This window comes from Schistocerca gregaria, chromosome 5 (assembly GCF_023897955.1).
Source record: "Schistocerca gregaria isolate iqSchGreg1 chromosome 5, iqSchGreg1.2, whole genome shotgun sequence".
Taxonomy (NCBI): Eukaryota; Metazoa; Arthropoda; class Insecta; order Orthoptera; family Acrididae; genus Schistocerca; species Schistocerca gregaria.
In genome coordinates, this window is record NC_064924.1 from 613036526 (window position 1) to 613058887 (window position 22362).

A 22362-nucleotide genomic window follows, 5' to 3' on the forward strand; every position below is an offset into this window, starting at 1 on the left:
GAAGGAGGTGGAAAAGGTAAACGGTGTGATGAAGCCCGTGGAAGAGGGGAGAGAGGAATAGATGGTGGGGGAGGTAGATTAGGTGACAGATTTAAATTTTTCATGATTGCACAGTACCGCAGTGAAGGTTCCACTGTGGCTTCGCTCCCCAGTGTGTGTGTGAGTGTGTGTGTGTGTGTGTGTGTGTGTGTGTGTGTGAAGGGGGGATGTGGTGCAAAGACAGTGACATACCAGCGCCTGAAGCAATTTCTGAAAAACTTGCCCCATGTATCACGTGAGACCCCCCAGTCGCATCGATGACTGACATTTTAAGTGCAAAATGTATGGTTGCATAAAGTCGTACCTTAAGGATACCTGGAGCAACTGAACAAATTTGGTATATAAATGACTCATTCTTTGTATAAAAGTGGTACGGAACCAAGAGACTACTGATAGCCCTAGGGATGGGTATGAGAAGAGATGGACATGCAAAAACATTGTAAAGCAGTCTATTGGTATTTCTTTGCTGCATTTGGTTGACCTGGAACATTTAAAAAATATGAAGTTCAATTGTCTCTTACGTGTGCTATTGAGTGTATCAACCGGCTTGCGAGAATGAGCATCGTAGCGAGCCAGTATTTTCGCCAACGTGTTTCGGGACTTAAGAGCAAGCCATAGGCCTGAATACCATAGACAAACTTAACGTCCTCTCTGTGGTCGTACGGAGTAAAACAGCAGAGATTCAGACATATATATATGCGACAAACGCTAGCTAACGTTATTTGTAATATAAAGAATAACTATCTTTGTGACTTGATAGGCAGTCATGCATCAGGATCGCTCTCCAACGCTTCCGTGAAACAGTGAAAGATGATACTATGTGACTTGGAATTGTCGAATGATAAGTGTACTTTTAAGTACGCGTCTACAGTGGACCTTTAGTTGTTACACTAAGTAATTTCTGTAAGCGTGAACGTTTGATGACAATGGAAATTTAGAAGACTGGCGCGCTTTGGTAAGCTCGGGAGAGGTTCTATTCCTGTTCATCCGGAAGAAGTATTTCATATAAAAAAGTATTTCATATGAAAAGTATTTCATATGGTACTCATTGCACCCCTTTTGAAACTACTTATAGCCGAAATATTTCATGAGCGTCAGCTATTGTTATTAGACTGCGCGAACACGGCATATGAGTAAAGAGAACAGGAACGCTGAAGGCGATCACAACGTTGAGTTCTCTTAGCAAAGAACGATAAATAAGCTAAAGTTACTAAAAAAGAGAAGCATCTTCTGTTTCGTGAAAAGCAACTTTTCTAGACAAAAAATAATTTCACTGAACAATAAAAAAACAGTTCAGTGTTATCACATACAGATAACGAAGGCCTGACTAAGACAACTCAATATTAAAATATGCTCTGAAGTACGCGAAAATTACATTCTCTGGTTCTATTTGCAGTATGGTCGTGAATAATGTTTCGTAGTGACGGTTTAATGAAGATCAGCGGTATGCATTTCACAGCAACTTTTACAACGGAATGTTCTTGGAAGTATTACACAGATCACAGCAACAAGAAAGCAGCCTTTTTCTTTTATTTCGGGACTACATCCCTACCCACCACCACCGCAACCACCCCCACAACACACGGGGGTAGGCGAGAGGGAGGGGGAAGGGGGAATGTGAGAGTAGAAGCTTGATGCCTTGTAGCCATTAATGTTTCAACAGTGCGATTAATATTGGATAGCTGGATAGTGCACACTGCGTGTGTCATGGAACAACGTCTGAATCTTCCAGTGTACGTAGTTTGCACCGCGGAAGTCTCTCCTCTTAACCGACTGCCTCTAAAATCGTTGCGGATCCCTTGTAGCACCTCTTCTGTGGTGACCGCAAAGCCACAGTGGACGCCCGTCGAGCATTTCGGTTTACTGCCTGGAGCGTTTACGAGCCGCAGCCGAAGGCCGGTGACTTTTACGTTGCTAGAGTTGCGACCCTTAGCTCCACAGAGCAGTCGAGAGTATTTTGTTGGCCAGATGTGCTGTAGGGGCTCCTTGCCCTGAGGAGTCAGTAAGCAACCGTGTTGCGGCTTCGAGAAACGATGTGAAATTAAGTTAGGAAAGTGAGTAAAATGTCCAGTAGCAGGGAAGTCTGGTAACTGTAGGAATTGTTAATACCTTCCTTTCGTGTTTGCGCCAGATTCCCTGCTAGGATATTGCTCTTATTTCAGTTTAGAGTATTATTTATGTATGGATCTTTCGATTATTTAGCTTGAAACAGTAAGCAATTCTGCTATGCTCTCTTCCTGACGTGGGACACAGCAGTCTTCAAACGATGAATAAACACCCATAGCACACCGACGGACACTTCCAAGACACGATTGATCGCGAAGCCCACTGAGTCGTCAATTGATGTTTCAATTGAAGGTTAGGGGAGAAAGACTACATTCCTGTCTTAAACGTTCTTTTAATCCTATTATTTCGTTTTTTATCTACCATTATTACTGTTCCCTCTTGGTTCTTGTACATATAGAGCATTACATGTCTTTCCCTATAGCTCACACCTGCTTTTCCGAGAATTTCGAACAGATTCCACTACTTTACGCTGTCGACCGCTAAAAAATGTAATGATCGTGTGGCATTACTGGCCGGGAGGCCCCATCTGGGTAAGTGGAGCCGCCGAGTCCGAAACTTACGAGGCGTGTTTTTTAAGTAAGTACCGTTTAAAGTTTAAAAAAAGTGGAGCTAAGATATCTCAATAATTTTATTTTTACATGAAAGCCTGTACCTTAATCTACTTTTCTACATAATTTCCGTCCATATTGAGGCACTTGTCATAACGTTGTATTAGTTTTTGAATACCCTCCTCATAGAAGTCTGCCACCTGACTTGTTAACCACTGCATCACCACTGTTTTGACTTCGTCATCGTCTTGAAGACGCTGACCGCCCAGGTGTTTCTTCAAGTGCAGGAACAGATGGTAGTCACTGGGTGCAAGATCGGGGCTGTACGGAGGTCAGATTCACCCAGAGAAGCCAAGTTTAAGCAAACAATATCTGCCCGGAAAATCACGTAAACAGTTTTTTGGGACAGAAAAGGAGTACTGCTTGTGGAATTCCTGCCTCGCAATGAGACAATCAATGCAGCAGCTTACTGTGAGACATTGCACAATCTGCGCCGTTCAATTCAGAACAAAAGACGTGACAAGTTGAGCAAGGGTATCGTTTTGCTGCAAGACAATGCCCGTCCGCATGTGGCGAATCAGACCAAAGATCTCATCACATCTTTTCGATGGGAAACTCTAGATCATCCTCCGTACAGCCCCGATCTTGCACCCAGTGACTACTATCTGTTCCTGCACTTGATGAAACATCTAGGCGGTCAGCGTCTTCAACACGATGACGAAGTCAAAAACAGTGGTGATGCAGTGATTAACAAATCAGGCGGCAGACTCCAATGAGGAGGGTATTCAAAAACTGGTACAACGTTATGACAAGTGCCTCAATATTGACGGAAATTATGTAGAAAAGTAGAGTAAGGTACAGGCTTTTATGTAAAAATAAAATTATTGAGATGTCTTAGGACGTCTTCTTAATTTCAAAACGGTACTTACTTAAAAAAACACGCCTAGTATATCAGTCGATGCCACATTGGGCGACTCGCGTGCCGGTGATGAGAATGAAATGAGGTTGAAGACCCTCTGACCGAACACGCTGAGCTACCGTGTCGGCTCAGCTAAGCACTGGCTACCACTTTTCTAGGTAGACAACTCCTATGACGGTCTCTTGATTTTTTGTAAGTCTTGTTGTAAGCGTATTGTCATATCGCTGGCTTGGTTGCGGAGTATCTCTGCGAGCGGCTGCATTGCAGAGTCGAGCACGGGACACTGAGCTCTCCACGGGAAAGGTATTATTATCGAAGTTCTAGTGTTGCTGCAAGTACTGTTACTGTAAAGTAATGAGATGTGGAAGTGGATTTAGTGAAAAGTCCGTACAGAAATAATTAAGTATGAGCAGTGTAGCTGATAGCGTATTTGAGTATCTGTCCGTTTGCGTGTAGTACCGTACAACATCAATCATCCGCGTTGTGTTCGGCCACCTAGAATGAAATTAATGTGAATCAGTAAAATAGTTTACGCAAAGGAGAGCAATCAAGTGACAGTGTCTTGTAGCGAGCTAGAGAACATGCGTTCGGTCATCGCGGACCGCTACAGCCGCAGGTTCGAATCCTGCCTCGTGCATGGATGTGTGTGATGTCTTAGGTTAGTTAGGTTTAAGTAGCTGTATGTTCTAGGGGACTGATGACCTCAGATGTTAAGTCCCATAGTGCTCAGAGCCATTTGAACAATTTTTTGGCCATCGCCGCTCCGCATCATCAACAATCATCCTCGTCGCGACGGTTACGCGCACGCTCGTACGAGTGAGAACTGTGAACTGTTAATTAACTTTTATGAAGAGCGTTATATAACTGCAGGTGTCGAGAAGGACTGGTACGAGATGTCTGTGTGTACGTGACGAGCGTAAGAACTTTCGTTTGACCATTCGGCTTCCGCGTCATCGACAATCACCCGCGTCGTATCGGTTACGCGTACGCTCGTCCAAGTAATAATTGTGGAAAGATAATCGTTATCATTGCCTGTTTATCTATCACAGAAGGTTCGGCTAAGACTGTGAAATATGTGTGATGGCGTGAAGTACAATAGTGACAGACATTAGCATCGTCAAGAATACTGTACAATAAGGGAATAATAATGAAGGCCTCTCATCAAATTAGCAAGAATGTTAATTGGCACCAACACTTACGACTTAGAGTGTAAACAGTCGAACCTGTGATTTTCTTATCGTCTCAGAATATAATTGTTCTTACCATAGGACTGTGTTATGTTTAGTGTTGCATGGCCTTCCTAAGCCCGCTTTCATGTTTATATGCATAATTTCATGCAAGCCAGCAGCAGTGTGGAGCAGAAATAATACGACTGCAGCGGGAGTACCAGGTACGTGGCGTGGACAGGGCGCACGGTCAAAGCTAGGACAGTTTAAGGACCCCCAACCAGTTGTACACGCCCGGGCGTGTTGCGTTGTTTCCACCATCAACTGCAAAGACAGAAGTTACTTCTCTGGTGCTTTCTCCTTTCCTAAAGCAAAACTGTTCGTCATCTAATACATATTCAATTTTTTCTATTATTCCGTACTTTATTCTTGTCAGCAGTTTCTATGTACTAGCAGTTAAGCAGAGTGTGCGATAGGTCTCGCAGTTATCTACCTTTTTCGGTCTTCAGGTTTCTGTGAACGATATTTTTCTGAAAGACTGATGGTACGTCACCGTTCTCATATATTCTATAAACCAATCTGAGTAGTCTTTGGACAGAAGCGGAATCAAAGTTCGGTTCTCGGGGGGAGGGTTGCAGTTTGTTTCAGCCCCACCGCCTTTACAAATCCAACATACTGTCGACAACCCTTGTAACATACCATATATGCATATGACTAATAATTATTAATAATTTAATATATAATACATTTTAATTTAATAAAAAGGAAAAAAGAAAAATGCGCGGTCAGGCCTTGAAGACCATGGGATCGTCGACCGACCGCCGTGTCATTCTTCGTCTTTCATCATCGGATGATGTGTTGAGAGGCGTGGGACCGGCAGACCGCCCCCCCCCCCCCCCCCCCCGGCCGTTGTCCACGTCCCCCTATTGGAGCCGCTACCCTTCAGATAGGTGGCTCCTCAGTAGGCGGCACGAAGCTGAGTGCAGACCAGTCCAAGCCTCCCAACAAGGAAAAACCCCTTGGAGTCCCGAGAATCGAATCAGAGACCTCCACAAGAGGGTCTGTCGCGTTGACCACTCGGCCACAGAAGAGAACTTTTAAGTATAATAATAATAATTTGTTTCTATCAGTGCTTAGTTACAAGAATTTCAAATAAATTGAAATTCAGGTAAATATAGTATTTGAAAAGTATCCATCTGAAAATTTGAGAAATACAGGTATCATAGAGTTGGTTTAAGAACTATAATAGCAACAAACTCATATAACTTTGACGTTGTAATTTACATAATGTAAAATCGATGTCTCCTCCATAAACCACGGACCTAGTAAAGGTGGGATGGCTTGAGTGACTCAGCAATACGTATCGCCGTCCATAGGGGCAACAACATCTGTGGAAAGGCCAGACAAACGTGTAGTTTCTGAAGAGGGGTAGCAGCCTTTTCAGTAACTGCAGGGACAACATGCTGAATGATTGACTGATCTGGCCTTGTAACATCAACCAACATGGCCTTGCTGTGCTGGTGCTGCAAGCGACTGAGAGCATGAAGAAACTACAATCGTTATCTTCCCTGTGGGCATGCTGCTCCTCTGTATTATTATGACGGCATCCTCTTGGATGAAATATTTCGGAGGTAAAATACTCGCCCATTCACGTTTCCAGTAGAGGATGTAGTCAGCAGGAGAAACAAAACTGGTGTTCTACGGGTCGGAGCGTGGAGTGTAAAATCGCTTAATCGGTTAAAGAGGTTAGAAAATTTAAAAAGGCAACTTGATAGGTTGTAGTTATACTTAGTGGAAGTTAGTGAAGTGCGGTAACGAGAAGAATACAACATTGCTTCTGGTCAGATGAATACAAGGCTATAAATACAAATTCAGATTGGAGTAATGCAAGAGTGTGTCTAATAATGAATAAGCAAATAGGAATGGGGACAGTCTGCTATGAATAACATATTAAATGTACACTCCTGGAAATGGAAAAAAGAACACATTGACACCGGTGTGTCAGACCCACCATACTTGCTCCGGACACTGCGAGAGGGCTGTACAAGCAATGATCACACGCACGGCACAGCGGACACACCAGGAACCGCGGTGTTGGCCGTCGAATGGCGCTAGCTGCGCAGCATTTGTGCACCGCCGCCGTCAGTGTCAGCCAGTTTGCCGTGGCATACGGAGCTCCATCGCAGTCTTTAACACTGGTAGCATGCCGCGACAGCGTGGACGTGAACCGTATGTGCAGTTGACGGACTTTGAGCGAGGGCGTATAGTGGGCATGCGGGAGGCCGGATGGACGTACCGCCGAATTGCTCAACACGTGGGGCGTGAGGTCTCCACAGTACGTCGATGTTGTCGCCAGTGGTCGGCGAAAGGTGCACGTGCCCGTCGACCTGGGACCGGACCGCAGCGACGCACGGATGCACGCCAAGACCGTAGGATCCTACGCGGTGCCGATGGGGGCCGAACCGCCACTTCCCAGCAAATTAGGGACACTGTTGCTCCTGGGGTATCGGCGAGGACCATTCGCAACCGTCTCCATGAAGCTGGGCTACGGTCCCGCACACCGTTAGGCCGTCTTCCGCTCACGCCCCAACATCGTGCAGCCCGCCTACAGTGGTGTCGCGACAGGCGTGAATGGAGGGACGAATGGAGACGTGTCGTCTTCAGCGATGAGAGTCGCTTCTGCCTTGGTGCCAATGATGGTCGTATGCGTGTTTGGCGCCGTGCAGGTGAGCGCCTCAATCAGGACTGCATACGACCGAGGAACACAGGGCCAACACCCGGCATCATGGTGTGGGGAGCGATCTCCTACACTGGCCGTACACCTCTGGTGATCGTCGAGGGGACACTGAATAGTGCACGGTACATCCAAACCGTCATCGAACCCATCGTTCTACCATTCCTAGACCGGCAAGGGAACTTGCTGTTCCAACAGGACAGTGCACGTCCGCATGTATCCTGTGCCACCCAACGTGCTCTAGAAGGTGTAAGTCAACTACCCTGGCCAGCAAGATCTCCGGATCTGTCCCCCATTGAGCATGTTTGGGACTGGATGAAGCGTCGTCTCACGCGGTCTTCACGTCCAGCACGAACGCTGGTCCAACTGAGGCGCCAGGTGGAAATGGCATGGCAAGCCGTTCCACAGGACTACATCCAGCATCTCTACGATCGTTTCCATGGGAGAATAGCAGCCTGCATTGCTGCGAAAGGTGGATATACACTGTACTAGTGCCGACATTGTGCATGCTCTGTTGCCTATGTCTATGTGCCTGTGGTTCTGTCAGTGTGATCATGTGATGTATCTGACCCCAGGAATGTGTCAGTAAAGTTTCCCCTTCCTGGGACAATGAATTCACGGTGTTCTTATTTCAATTTCCAGGAGTGTATTTTCATAGCCAAGATGGAGAGAAAGCCAAGACCCTCATTAGTAGTGCAAGCTTATATGAAAACCAGCTTCGCAAATGATACAGAGACTGGAATAATGCATGAAGATATAAAAGAAATTCTTCAGATAGTTAAGGGAGAGGAAAATTAAATTGTAATGGAGAATGGGAATTTGATAGTAGGAATAGGAAGAGAAGGAAAAATAGTAGAAGAATATGGAATAGGGGAGACGAATGGAAGATGAGTCTCCCTGGCAGAATTTTGCACAGAGCATAATTTAATCATTGCTGACTTCTGTAAGAAGACTGTATGCGTGGAAGAGACGTGGAGACACTGGAAGGTTTCAGACTGAGTAATAAGGCAGAGGTTTCCAGCGGCAGATTTGGACTCTGACTGTTATTAATTTGCTATGAAATATAAGTTAAAACTTAAGAAATTACAAGAAGGTAGGAATTCAAGGACCTCGACATGGATAAGTTGAAAGGATCAGATATGATTAAGAGTTTCAGAGAATGTATTAGGTAACTTTTGACCTAGAGAGGGCAAGAGAAAACATTAGAAGACGAATGAGTAGCTGAAATAGAGACGGTAGCAGACGATAAAAAGATTTTAAAAAGACAAGTCCTAGTGGAAATCTTTGAAAAACACAACGGATAATGATTTTAAATGAGGAAAGGAGAAACTTTAAAAATGCAGCAAATGAAGCATGCGAAAGGGAATATAGGAGTCTAAAAAATGAGATTAGTAGGAAGTGGAAAATGGCTAAGCAAGAATGGCAACAGGACAGAAGCAAGGTTGTGGAATCACGAATATGTAGATGAAAGACAGATACCGCGTATAGGAAGATTAAAGAGATCTTTGGAGAAAAGAGAAGCAACTATATGAATAAGAGAATGGAAAGGAACTTGAAGACAATATTATAGAAAAAGAAGCGGAAGTAAATGAAGATCAGGTCGGAGGTACGATACTGCTAGAAGAATGCGACAGAGTACTGAGAGATGCAAGTTTAAACAAACGTTGATTCAGAATAATTGAGATCGTTGAGAGAACCAGTCATGACAGAACTGCTTCATGTCGCGTACAAAAGAATATACGAATATGAGACAGACTTCAGACTTCAAGAAGAAGGTAGTGCAAGTAATTCCAATTCCAAAGAAAGACGGCACTGACAGATGTGAAATTACCGGATTTTCAGTTTAATAAAACATGCTTGCAAAATACTGACGCGAATTATTTGCAGAAGAATGGAAAAATTGATAGAAGCCTCCCTAGGGGAAGAACAATCTGGATACCGGAGAAATGTTGGAGCAGGTTAGGCAATACTGACCTTATTACGTATCTTACAGTATCGATTGAAGAAAGGCAAGCCTACGTTTATAGAATTTGTAGGCTTTGAGAAACCTTTTTATAATGTTGTCAGTGATGCACTCTTTGAAACTCTGAAGATAGCAGGAATGAAATACAGGGAACGAAAGGTGATATGCAGCTGGTGTAGAAACCAGACTGCAATTATAAGAATCTAAGGACGAGGGCAAGAAGCAGTAGTTGAGAAAGGAGTGAGACAGGGTTGTAGACCATCCCGGATGCTATTCAATCAGTACATTAAAGGAACGAAGGGAAAATTCGTAGAAGGTATTAAAGTTCATGGAGAAGAAACAAAAACTTTTAGGTTTCGCAGAGACATTGAAATTCTGTCAGAGACTGCAAAAGATTTCGATAAGCAGCTGAACGGAATAGATAATGTGAGGAAAAGCGATTATAAGATGAACACAAACAAATGTGAAACAAGAATAACGCAACGTAATCGAATTAAATTAGGCGATGCTGACGGAATTAGATTAGGGAATAATACAAAAATGGTTCATATGGCTCTAAGCACTATGGGAATTAACATCTGAGGTCACTAGTCCCCTAGACTTAGAACTACTTGAACCTAACTAACCTAAGGGCATCACACACATCCATACCCGAGGCAGTATTCCAACCTGCGACCGTAGCAGCAGCGCGGTTCCGGACTGAAGCACCTAGAACCGTTCGACCACAACGGCCGGCCTGAATGAGACACTAGAAGTAGTAGATGAGTTCTGCGGTTTAGGAAACAATATAAATGATGATAGTCGAAGATGATAGGATATAAACTGCAGGCTGGTTGTAGAAAGGAAAGCATTTCTGAAAAATAGCAAGAAAAATCGAACATAGGTTTAAGTGTTAGGGTGTATTTACTAAATATATTTGTCTGGATTGAACCCTTGTACGGAAGTGAACCGCAGACGATAAGTCGTTGAGACAAGAAGAGAATAAAAGCTTTTGAAATATGTTTTGTGGAAGAATGCTGAAGATTAGACGGGTAAATCGTGTAACTAATGAAGAGGTACTGAATCTAAATATGAGGAAAACAAGTTTACTGCTCAACTAGTTTAAAATAAGGTATCCGTTGACAGTATCACAAAACAGGACTGTGGACCTATTTTCGGATAGTGTAAATGATTGTGTAATCAAGTAATGACCTAATCTCGTTTTTTACACTGAATGAACTTAAGTGTATTACTTAACAGAAATTGGAATCCTAAGGTGAAAGGAACGAAATTAAATTTACGGTGCCAGGAAAGGTACACTCGTATACCAGCCCTGCTCCGTTTCTCATGCAAGCAAGAAGCAGGATCAAGAAAAATAAGTATCATTCTCTGACATTCAATAAAAGTGGTATAAGTATATAGCAAAATTGTTGTTGATTAATGAGCAAGCATGGACTCAGGAAAACACTGTTGTTGTTGTTGTTGTCTTCAGTCCTGAGACTGGTTTGATGCAGCTCTCCAGTAAAGCTGCATGTCCTCGGGAAAAATTACGGCTGTAGTTTCCCCTTGCTTTCAGCCGTTCGCAGTACCAGCACAGCAAGGCCGTTTTGGTTAATGTTGCAAGGCCAGATCAGTCAATCATCCAGACTGTTGCCCCTGCAACTACTGAAAAGGCTGCTGCCCCTCTTCAGGAACCACACGTTTGTCTGGCCTCTCAACAGATACCCCTCCGTTGTGGTTGCACCTACGGTACGGCCATCTGTATCGCTGAGGCACGCAAGCCTCCCCACCAACGGCAAGGTCCATGGTTCAAGGGGGGGAGGAAAACACTAAGCAGCTCGAAATCAGTGACTTGCCCAACGCAGGCAACTCGCGCGATGTTGTAGACAAACCATGTATAATACCAGCTGTGAACCGAAAACTTTTTCCGCATATTAGAAATAGGAGGCGAAAACAAGTGGTAAGTACATACTTGAATCCACAAACAAAACACATGAACGCTCTACATTTCAGAACAATAACTGATTGTTGATCTCGTATTAGAAGTGTGTCGCTGACCGCGTTGACCGACGGGTTCTGGGCGCTTCAGTCCGAAACCGCGCGATTGCTACGGTCGCAAGTTCGAATCCTGCCTCGAGCATGGACGTGTGTGATGTCCTTAGGTTAGTTAGGTTTAAGTAGTTCTAAGTTCTAGGGGACTGATGACGTCAGATGTTAAGTCCCATAGTGCTGAGAGCCATTTGAACCATTTAGAAGTGTGTCTCGGCGATCCCCCATGCTCCACATGCTGGAGTTGCATGTTTCTTCTCGTGAGAATGTTGACACCGCTGCACTGCCTTGGTCTATTATTTCTCTAAATAAAAAAAAATAATCTGAAATTCTCCTACCCGGTCTAACCTAACTGCGCGGGCGATCTTGTAAGGCAGTTCCTGAAACATTAACGTAATACTGTCTATATTTCTGATCTGTGAAAAGCAAAGAGCGTCATTCTTAGTGAAAGGCCCAAAAAGCAAATAAATTATTGCAGCCGTCTTGGAAAAGAAAATACGGCCAGGCCACGAAGCCAAGTTACTGCATTGGTCTTGGTTCGGGGATAGTATGTCTAATCCACGAAGAATAATATTCTTGGTTTGATAGCTTGTGGCACTACTCGAAGTAAGAAAGCGATCATCTTTCGCACCAAACAACACACTTCTGCAGAAGGACCACATAGCAAGTGATATTTGTCACTATCCACAACACTGCACTTACGGCACAGTCGGGGATTATCAATCATATGAATAACGTATAGGAGGGATTTTATAGCGCACACATCGCTGTATCTAGGGATACATGATACACTAAAAGTCGTACCACTGGCCACGTTGCTGTTGGTTGCCGACTCTCTACGGTATTTCTTGGCCGTCCTCGTGACATTAAGCGATATACATAGCATGCCCTTGCAAGCCTGGTGGTCGGTAGGTCCGTTTGTGCACACCTGAATTCGTCAAAGAAGTTCGAATGTGTTTAAACGACGGTGAGATGTGTGAGCCACCGCTACTGGCCCTAGTCGAGAGGGTGGTGCCACTTCCTCTATCAAGGTACCAATCAGACTTGAGACACGTCACATATAAAAACGAGAATAATAGAATGTAGTCGAATTAAATCGGGCGATGCTGCGGGAATTAGATTAGGAAATGAGACACTTAAAGTAGTAAATGAGTTTTGCTATTTGGGGAGCAAAATAACTGATGATGGTCGAAGTAGAGAGGATATAAAATGTAGACTGGCAATAGCAAGGAAAGCGTTTCTGAAGAAGAGAAATTTGTTAACATCGAGTATTAATTTAAATGTCTGTAAGTCGTTTCTGAAAGTATTTGTATGGAGTGTAGCCATGTATGGAAGTGAAACATGAACGATAAATAGTTTAGACAAGAAGAGAATAGAAGCTTTCGAAATGTGGTGCTACAGAAGAATGCTGAAGGTTAGATGGGTAGATCAGATAACTAAAGAGGAGGTATTGAATAGAACTGGGGAGAAGAGGAGTTTGTGGCACAACTTAACCAGAAGAAGGGATCGGTTGGTAGGACATGTTCTGAGGCATCAAGGGACCACTAATTTAGTATTGGAGGGCAGCGTGGAGGGTAAAAATCGCAGAGGGAGACCAAGAGAGGAATGCACTACACAGATTCAAAAGGATGTAGGTTGCAGTAAGTACTGGGAGATGAAGAAGCTTGCACAGGATAGAGTAGCATGGAGAGCTGCATCAAACCAGTCTCTGGACTGAAGACCACAACAACAACATAAATACGCATTATGAAGCCTGACACATTTCTTTCCACCCGTCCACATGGGTTCTGTTGCACCCTCGGCCGGCCGCGTCGTGCAATAAAATTGACGGAAGAGCCGGCTCTGTTCGTATTTCTCGGTGCGAGCGAGCAGCGAAACTTGCTGCTTATAGAGCGGAAACTACTGTACCGTTTCAACGGGTACCATTCACGGTCGGAAAATTTCGGGATTAATGAAGGGGAACAACGAAGATCGCAATGTTTATGTAATACGCAACAGAGGCTGGAGTGGAAGGAAGAATTAAGGCTATAGACCATAAAACAACGGATGGCGAAACCATGGATCCGGTTTCAATGACAATAGAAACGGTGCGCGAATGAACAACGGACGAAACGGAAGTGGAGGTCAGGCCGAGGAAACTGAGATTCGGAGACGGAACACAGGGCGAGGGGCGCGAGGAAATGACAACCAACGTCAATGACCTGTGGAAAATACTGAAGAGGCACGAAACACTTCTGAAACTAAACTCGGACCTAGCCTTATCAATGTTATTAGGCACGACGATCTTGAAGAGACGTTGCTGGAAGTTTCCTATTCTGAAGAAGCCACAGATAGCTGGATGGTCGGCGACAGCCAAATATAAGCATAGTAGCTTAAGTTTTGTTTAGTTATAATAGTGTTAAAGACAACGATCATTTCTTTAGATTTTTTGTGATTCAATATAGTAATTAGCATAGGAACTTCTCTTATTACTGCTAGTCTTAAGAGTTAGGCATTGTTAGAATTTCATTGTACATATTTCTTCGTCACATGGATCAAGTTTATAGATGCACAGATGGTCATCCCAGAGCTGACTAATTACTGTTGTTGAGAGTAGAAATGTGCCGATTTCACGACGGAAACTTGGTTGTTTATTTGAGTCCCATTTCACGTGGGGTAATATGTTCTCATAGCAGTTTGCACGGAACGACAGAATCAGGTGTCACAACAACGATAGAATGTTATGTCTTTGAGTCCGAAACAAGTGCACAAGTATTGGGGACGAAATTCTTCTCGTGACATTTTGGAATTCAGCTACAATCAAATTTTTTCTGTTTATTGTGTGCGCATTGCAGTAACCGCCCTTGTACGATTCGGTATACAAATCGTAGGATAGTGTGTGGGAGGGACGTCGTTGAGATTAGTTTGTGAGACCCATGGAGGTATTTTGCAGGATGGTCGTGCACTGTCCACCCGAGAGGCTTGTTGACTTTGCTGTGTGTTTTCGTAATGCTTTCTGACCATTGCCCAGTGCAGTGTGTCTTCGCTGTGGGCTGGTTATTGTCATCGCCAGTGGCGCAATCTATTTGGGGTGTGTTTCTAGTCTAGGGATGTCGCCTTTGGTGAGATGTTTCTCGCGAATGGGATATTTTATTCGATTGTGGTTATACAGATGAGCTATCACATCTTATGCGATTGTTCTTCACTGTGGTTATTCGCTTTTCGTTTTCGTATGTGGTTTTCCGCACTATTGTGCGATGATATTCGTGTGGGCTTTCGCGAGTGGTTCGCGAGCGCCTGAATGATCTGGGGTGATAGTTTGTACTATGTGGCGTGAGCACGGAATGTGCGAGTCACTTTGGTATGTTTTTGCAGTGTGATCGAGGCACACCATCAATTTGTGACAAAGAGAAGAACAGAAGAAATGTAGCTTCGCAGTCAAATGTCGATAATACCTTGTGCTTTTTTATGTTTGTTTCACCGGCTGGAGTGTAAGGTTTTTACACCAATCTGAGAAATTTTTGTGCCAGTTTCAGGAAAAAGAGAATTCACCAGCAGAATTGTTTTGCCCACATAGCACATAGAACAGACTGGTGATGTCTGTACTCATCGAGATTCATGCCATACACCAGCATTAGTGTCACCATAATGACTAAGTAATGGGGAAGTAATCTCTAGCACCTTCAGCAGCTCGTATATCTTTTATAGTAGTTGCGTGGCATGAATAAGTGGTAGACTTAGATGCTGTGAGTGAATGTGTAGTCTAAGCCGGCTTAGTACTTTGAGTTGCATGAAAGGTAGTGAGAAATTAACACTTCATTATCATACATTACAACATCAACGACAGAATCAGGCGTCACAACAACGATAGAATGTTATGTCTTTGAGTCCGAAACAAGTGCACAAGTATTGAGGACGAAATTCTTCTCGTGACATCTTGGAATTCAGCTACAATCAAGCGGTTAAGATTATAAAGATTTAGACACAGAAAATTAATCGTTTAAAATTATTGCTGTAATAGAATCAAAGAATGATTGTAGAACAGAATCAGAATTTATTTTTGTCAAAAGAGCTCTGTAAACCATTTTATTTTTTATTTTTCTTGGAGTAAAGCAATCCATTATAATTTCATTATAATTCTCTCTGTATTTATCCTGTGAACATACGTGTAAAAAACACGGCACTAAGCCCACATGTAAGAATTGTGCATACTACGGAAGTTGAGTGGATGGCGATGTATCAGGCAGTTGGAGAGGACGCTGATAACAGGGTGGCCATAGCAGCTGGGGTAGACGTTGCGCCGAGGAGTAAAGCGGCGCAGTTAAGCTCGTCTGCAGTGACCCTCATGACATGACGTTATCAGGCTGCATGAATGGTGGCAGGTGTGGACGAACCACGAGCTGTCAACAAAGGGCTGGTGCCCAGGCAGCATGCGACTACTTTTGCCTCCGCTTCTGGCTTCCGAGGTCCCATAGGACTTACCGCTGAATGAAAAGGAGTGCCCAGCCAAAGGGCAGAACTGCAGAGTGCTGAATGGAGGAACCTACGTCTCTGGAGACATGGGACGACGCAGACGACGATAGCAGGTGGCGATTAATCTCAAACCTGTGTACATATACTGCCTGGCTCATCCCATGAAAGCCTTTGACGACGGTAACGCATTGCCGACTACCACGTCATCCAAGACGGCCAATAATCGAGATGCCACTGATTGCTGCCAACAGACAAGGAGGACGTCCTGCCACACCAAGGCTGCTGTCTGTACTGTGCATGCCGAGTAGAAGGGATAAACTATTTTGGCAAACTCATTCCACGTATCTGCCACATCCACCTGTTACGTGAAATGCTTAGTGCTGTATTTATTCGTGTGACAATTGTAAAATAAAAAAAAATGATCTCTCTAAAGACCTTTGAGAAGGGAACTGTAGAAGACATTTGTTGTTTTTCATTAATCTGCTTTATGTGTGCCTTGCTATTGTCATTTTTACTAGATTACATGTATTTTCTGTGTTTTCTTTTTTTCTTAATGAACTCATGTATTATTTTTCGTTTTGTGTAAAGATTTACTTGTTTTTGATGTCACTTATGTATTGTTTTGTTGTGTTGACACTTACATCTTTGTGCTAAAGGAACAAACTAACACATGTTAAAGAAATAAGCTGAACAAATGACACATGCCACAAGAACACTATGATTCTTTTATATTGGGTGAATGTGAGAATGTTTGTGATCTATTTTCTGTCAAGGAATGAATACAGCCATAAATTGAGCAGGAGTGGTGATTTTCTATGGGGCAGATAATCTTCAAGACAACAACAGTGTGTATACGCGGACAAGGAAAAAAAAAAAAAAACGGGTTTTTCCCGGATCTCCCGTTTAAAAATACATTTTCTCCCGGGTGAAAATACACTTTTTTCATGTTAAGTGACAGTATACTTTCCGTCGGAACTTCAAAACTTATCAATCCTTTGAACGGGTATCGTTTTATACAGTAGCGTAGAATTTCTCGGCACTTTAGAAAACGAAACTCGGGGGATAAACACGTTTTGGAAATATCTTTGATGTGCTGCAATATGTACGCTGCATATTTTCGTATTACGAAAGTTTAAATTCGAATTCCATCAACAGGAAATGTTAATGGTTTTAGTTAATATACATAGTGTTGCTACAAGAAATGCACAGCTTTCGCATATCAATCTGTCTCGAAGATTAATAAGCTATAAAAGAAGCTAAGCTTTCACATATAATGTTGATCTGTTTCGCGCATGCTACACTTTTAAGATACATCACACAAATACGCCAGTAAAATTTTTAAGACCGACTTAAATCTATGATTTCCTTGGCTCGAAATTCTTTAAATGGCTTGTCATGAAAGAGTTAATTTTTAAATGAGAGTAAACGCTCTGTGATTTAAGAAATTCATCGGACATTCTCGCACGTTCATCTTGCGTAAAAGGGAAATTACTTTTAGAACCACAATTCGCAATATTTTCCCTCGACCTGTTAGAAATAGATTTATTTCAGCAGTTGCCAGAGAGCGCCAGATAAGAGGCGTCACCGCACTTGTGCATCTACGGTGATGTCGGAAGCCCGTATGTTCGTACGCGTAAAACATTAAAAGATCTTACTTACATTACGTCATAAAAGAAACAAGACATCAGAGGATACTCCAAGAGCGTCGGAATTTCGTGAACCATACTAAAATGCATAGTTCGCCTTAAAGCGCTCATTCCTATGTCCAGGTTCACAATGACGTAGGCCTCGACCTGATACTAAGCTTTTCGGTGTGGTTTTCGGGACGTAAATTTTCTTGGAGTAGCAGTACTGTATTATTTATGTTTGGTTCTTTATTATGGCATAAGCCATACGTGCTAGAAGATGAAAACGTGCGCTTAAAATGTAGCGAACAGTTTAAACTAGCCAATAGCGTGGAATTGAACACTTCGTTCCAAATCAATTTGCTGCCTCAGCAGGAAAGCTTAATAAAAGCCAAATTTCTTTAGCAAACCGACAAAAATAACTTTATTGTTCTGCAAGGCGATTACTGCTTGACTGTTAGAAATGTTGAAACAAAAGAAAATCTGAAACTAGTAACATGTTTTGGCCTTCCGTAACTATGTGAATGTATTTTAATTCACTTGATAGCTTCCAGCCACAGAAATCCGTCTTGTTTTCATTTGATGTGAGAGCAGTAAACGAAGAGGAAACAGAAAAATCACTAAATGTAAACACGGGTCAAGTGGTGACTGCCCCCCCCCCTCCCAATACTCAGACTGCTCTGCGCATCAGAACGTAAAAAAATAAAGACTTTTCAAAAATAAATTCATTTTATAGCGTACATCTTTCTGGAGAGTCTGATACAAAAAATATACGTTGTTGTTGTGGTCTTCAGTCCTGAGACTGGTTTGATGCAGCTCTCCATGCTACTTTATCCTGTGCAAGCTTCTGCATCTCCCAGTACCTACCGCAACCTACATCCTTCTAAATCTGCATAGTGTATTCATCTCTTGGTCTCCCTCTACGATTTTTACCCTCCACGCTGCCCTCCAATACTAAATTGATGATCCCTTGATGCCTCAGAACATGTCCTACGAACCGATCCCTTCTTCTAGTCATGTTGTGCCACAAATTTCTCTTCTCCCCAATCCTATTCAATACCTCCTCATTAGTTATGTGATCTACCCATCTAATCTTCAGCATTCTTCTGTAGCACCACATTTCAAAAGCTTCTATTCTCTTCTTGTCCAAACTAGTTATCGTCCATGTTTCACTTCCATACATGGCTACACTCCATACAAATACTTTCAGAAATGACTTCCTGACACTTAAATCTATACCCGATGTTAACAAATTTCTCTTCTTCAGAAACGCTTTCCTTGCCATTGCCAGTCTACATTTTATGTCCTCTCTGCTTCGACGATCATCAGTTATTTTGCTCCCCAAATAGCAGAACTCATTTACTACTTTAAGTGTCTCATTTCCTAATGTAACTCCCTCAGCATCACCCGACTTAATTCTACTACATTCCATTATCCTCGTTTTGCTTTTGTTGATGTTCATCTTATATCCTCCTTACAAGACACTATCCATTCCATTCAACTGCTCTTCCAAGTCCTTTGCTGTCTCTAACAGAATTACAATGTCATCGGCGTACCTCAAAGTTTTTATTTCTTCTCCATGGATTTTAATACCTACTCCGAATTTTTCTTTTGTTTCCTTCACTGCTTGCTCAATATACAGATTGAAAAACATCGGGGAGAGACTACAATCCTGTCTCCCCCCCTCCCAACCACTGCTTCCGTTTCATGTCCCTCTACTCTTATAACTGGCATGTGGTTTCTGTACAAATTCTAAATAGCCTTTCGCTCCGTGTATGTTACCCCTGCCACCTTCAGAATTTGAAAGAGTGTATTCCAGTCAACATTGTCAAAAGCTTTCTCTAAGTCTACATCTTCTAGGGATTCCTCATGGCCTTTCCCCTCTGCTTCATCTCTCTCCAATTCAGCCAAGATTCTATGTATGACATCAGACGTAAGGTTTCGTCGTACCCTTTAAAAAATAAAAATTATTGTTACTTTTCCCAACATAAATTTCTTAGAATGACGAAGTGCTAAAGTAGAAAGAAAAACGGAATTTGTGAATGGGAAAATTTATAGAAAGTAATGCACATTCACTAGAGAATTGGAAGAGTCTATAAAATTGAGGAATTATAGGGGAATTACAAAAAGAAATACTTACATTCCGAATTAGACGAGTAGAACAAAGTCTCGTAAGCGCTCGCAAGTCGGTAACTAACCGTGTTTGTAAGTGCCGTAAGCGCTTGCAAGGCGGTAAACAGACCGCCGAATGTGTTCGGACCGACATGAACTTGTCCTGAGAGGCACAGAGGTGCGACTTGCACGAACTTTGAGCAGCATCTATCGGAAAAAGGTGCAACTGGAGAATACATGTCCCTCCCGCCTCCTCGTTACCTTTGTGGAGTAAGTATGGCGCGAAATTGCAAAAAGGCGGTCACTTCACCGCCAGCGCGAGCGCGTGAAGGTTAAGTGCTTTGCAGCTCACCGAGTTCGCCAATTGGGTATACGTCTGTTTATTTATTTATGTTTGGTTCTTAAATGGCAATTTAATGAAATATAGGCCACCGTTTATGAAGCACTTCACTGTTACTATTTTTCTAAGGTTAGTTCTTAGTCTGCTGTAGTCCACGTTATAAGGGACCTGCCCCATCTACGAGCACATCCGTGGGTGCTGCGTCCACACCGCCCACCCTATCCGTCGGTTTATCCCGCCTGTCGCCGGATGGAATTGTATAACTTCTCCTGGTTCTGATCTCATGTCACCAACGGACGTGACGCATTGTTTATATTATTACTGTCATTGACAAATCTACTGCAATCAAATAACATATTACTTTTAAAAGGCAATTGAAAATTTTTATAGATGTTAAAGTTTTGATTACTAATATGCAGCTTGGTTGACTTCATATACCTGTTAATGTTTGACAGATTGCTTAGTTTCTTAATTGTTTAAGAGCTCCTTTGCTAACGTCAATGCTGTTCTCGATTTACTCGTCAATATTCGACAAGTTGTTTAATTTCTTACTTGTATTTAAAAGCAATTTTACTGACGTCTTGAGGTTGACTTTTATTTAAATAAAAGATTATGTATGGTTTCAACTGTAAACGCTGCTTTTCTGCCTCCGGGACCAGCTCTACCGCTCAACAGCGTATTAAGCTACTTTAGGACACCTAGCCGCGTGGAGTGGCTGCGTGGTTTGAGACTCCACGTCACGGATTGCACGGATACTCCCTCGGGCATGGGTGTGTGTGTTGTTCTTAGCATCAGTTAGTTTAAGTAGTGTGTAAGTCTAGGGACCGATGGCCTCAGCAGCTTGGTCCCTTAGGAATTCACACGCATTTGACCATTTTTAGAATACCTACGCCCAGTTCATTGTCAACGGCATGTATCAAAGCTCGCTGACTTCGTTGTTTCTGTCTGATGACGACGGCGCTTCTCCCTGGACTCGATGAAAAGCTTTCACCTGGACTATGTTCCCTCTTGGTTGTGTTGCATTGGTGAAATTATCTGGACCTGCGACCATTTAACTGCAGCCTTGCACAGAGAGTTGCCGTAGCATCGTGAAATAAAAGTCCATCGTATTCCATCTCCACACCGTCTGCTCCCGTCCATATGCGATCAATGTTCGACCCAAATCAGGATTGATAGAATTCATTCACTGTCGAAGCATCGAAGAGTACGTCGGGAGACCTCGTTCACATGTATTCCAGGTGTCCTCAATTCAGCGTCTGTACTCCAGATCCAGGAGATGTGCTTTATTTATGTTCCAAGTGTCTAGACGCCTCCATAGCCCAATGCCGTTGGAGCGAGACCGTTGATATATACCATGTATAATCCAAGAACGCCACAGGCCACAATTCCGCATCAAAGACGGCAACTGTGACACTGTGTGTGACCTAAACTCGACCGAGAGGACTTGCTGAGTGACTTGCAACATATTGTGTGTATCCGCGAAGGTCGCCATGCACACGTTCCCAAGTATCGATCAAATTCATGTCCTACCCCAACAGTCGCAGCTCTTGGCATGCGGTACAAGGTGGATACTGATCTTTCGGGGCAGGTGCGCTTTTGAAGTCGTCTCCATGTAACAAATAGTCATATTGACTCAAGAAGAGTGTGACAGTCTCCACCGCATAAAATATATAACTGTCCCAACACCTGCCTGCTAGACAGGGCGTATACGAGAGCTGTTCAGTAAGCAAAGCAACACACTTTTTTTCCCTAAGAGCAACTTAGTTTTATTCAAAAGTCCAGTACATCATATTATGCCCCACTCTTTTGGCTACAAAACCCTATTTTTCAACATAATCTCCGGCCGATGCCTTACGCCGCTTTACTGGGAGGAGCTGTATGCGCGCATGGTACGACTCTACTGGTCGACGTCAGGGGAATGTCTCGCTTCATCAATAGTCTCCCCATCATCCGCGTTCCTGTGGAGCGCGTCCTTCATTGGAGCAAACAAATGCAAGTTGGGAGGTGAGAGATCCGAGTTTGTAGGATGGATGAGGAAGAACAGTTCGATGAAGTTTTGTGGGCTCCTCTCAGATGCTCAGATTTGTGTGAGGCGTTGCACTGTCATGCCGAAGGAGACATTCGTTTCCATTTTTGTGGCAACGAATATGCTCGGGTTATCGCTTCCAGTTTCCTGAGTGTAGCACAATACACTTTACAACTGATCTTTGCACCACGCAGAATAGCCCCTCCCGAGACCCAAAAGAGCGTCGTCATGACTTTATGGACTGGGGCTGTGGATCTGAACTTTTTCTTCGGAGGAGAGGTGTTGTGGCACAACTCCATGGATTGCCGTTTTGTTTCCGACTCGAAGTGATGAATCCATGTTG